This window comes from Mustela erminea, chromosome 1, assembly GCF_009829155.1.
Source record: "Mustela erminea isolate mMusErm1 chromosome 1, mMusErm1.Pri, whole genome shotgun sequence".
Taxonomy (NCBI): domain Eukaryota; kingdom Metazoa; phylum Chordata; class Mammalia; order Carnivora; family Mustelidae; genus Mustela; species Mustela erminea.
In genome coordinates this window covers 177,761,934-177,763,494 of record NC_045614.1, presented here as the reverse complement: position 1 = coordinate 177,763,494, position 1,561 = coordinate 177,761,934, and the positions used below count along the sequence as shown (strand labels likewise).

The 1,561-nt window shown below is 34.6% G+C and overlaps 2 non-coding genes across 2 annotated transcripts; both read right to left on the bottom strand.

Annotated features, from left to right (window-relative positions):
• Positions 1 to 512: 512 nt before the first annotated feature.
• Positions 513 to 582, bottom strand: LOC116581801. The gene has a single exon (XR_004282234.1). It is a non-coding gene; the product is annotated as a small nucleolar RNA U2-30 (small nucleolar RNA).
• A 197-nt stretch (positions 583 to 779) lies between these two features.
• Positions 780 to 843, bottom strand: LOC116581806. The gene has a single exon (XR_004282236.1). It is a non-coding gene; the product is annotated as a small nucleolar RNA U2-19 (small nucleolar RNA).
• Positions 844 to 1,561: the final 718 nt, after the last annotated feature.

The window sequence follows — 1,561 nt, the reverse complement described above, 5'->3', positions numbered from 1 at the left end:
CCTGGCCTGAACATCTGAATAATTTTATTTCTCAAGGTGTCTGTCATCTCAAGGATCTGTTCATTATTCATTTGATCCATGCTTATGGACGAACCTGTACCCTCTAATGATCAGGAAAAGTGACTTTATGCTAATCCCAAAGAGGGGGTAATTAGGCATTTCAAGTCCCTCTGGTTCCCATCAGTTTAGTAACCACTCCTTTTTGTATCTGGAAACTATAAATACATGATATTATATTGTAACTTGTAACATGGTTCTATGTCATCTTTTTCCTTCTTGCTGAAGACACATACATATTGAATCTCTGTTTTTCAGAACAATTCAAATATTTAAACTTTATTCTAATACTTTTAATAAAGGCATGATTTCTTTATTATAATGATCATAATTACAAGTAATAGTTATAACTAACATTTACTGAGTTATTGCTGAATGCTAGTCTCTCTAAATATTTCATAAGCCTGCAACGTAATGGAATACGTACACTTATATATATATATATATATATTTCTTGAGCTCAGAACAAGTGTAGAAACCTTCATAGTTGTAAATGTCAGTAGTAAAACCTTTCCATCATTGCTCAGAACTGATCAGTCTTTCATATACACATACACTCTCCACCCTCACCCCAGGCTCATTCATCAAGTCATCAGTTATACACTGCCGCTTGCAAATGTGTGCGTACGTGCGCATGCACACACACACACACACACACACACACACACACACACACACACACCTCCAGACATAAGCCTTTATTGTTCTGAATTACTTTTGCTTCTCAGAACTATTGAGACTGGAAGGTCTTCTGATGCTCAGATTTGGCTATTTTCATCATTAATCCACTTCAGTAAGAGCAGATCTCAGAGGGCACTTATTTTTATTGCACAGATGAGAAGATGATTCCCAGAGAGAGATATATATATCTCCAAGATCACATAGCTTAAAAATGGAAAACTTACGAGTGTAGAGCCACAACATATAAGATAATGCTAGAGAAATTTAGATTGTATAACTATCTGAATATAAAACTCTTTTAAAATTATAAGGCTACATTGACTTATAACAGATTCCTGTTGGGAAAGTGGAAATACTTGTGGACATTGCTCCTCATTCATAGTTCATAGCAATGCCTTTTGTATATCTGGTACTCCAGTGAATGTTTGATGAACAAACAAATGAATCAGTAACAAAATACAGAGGAAAAGCTAATGCCTTCATAATTTAGAATAACTATTCCTTTATTATGTTCAAGAATAATCAAAGTATTGAAGTGTGGATATTTGCTGATACTATGTATATGATATCAGTGTTTTGCATCGTTAATTATACAATGTGTTCCATGTTAATTTTTCTATTGAAAATGTTCCATGTGTTTTGTATCACCTTTTTCTGGATTTACCCCAGTTGACTGAGATACTTGTGAAGAGACACAGGATCAAAGCTTTTAGCTGGTAGGAGTTCAGAATGAATTGCCCCAAAGATGTGCCACTTCTCCACACAGATTATCTGAGCTCAAAACAATCAAAGCGCTAAAACTTGGGAAGAAACTTTGACTTTT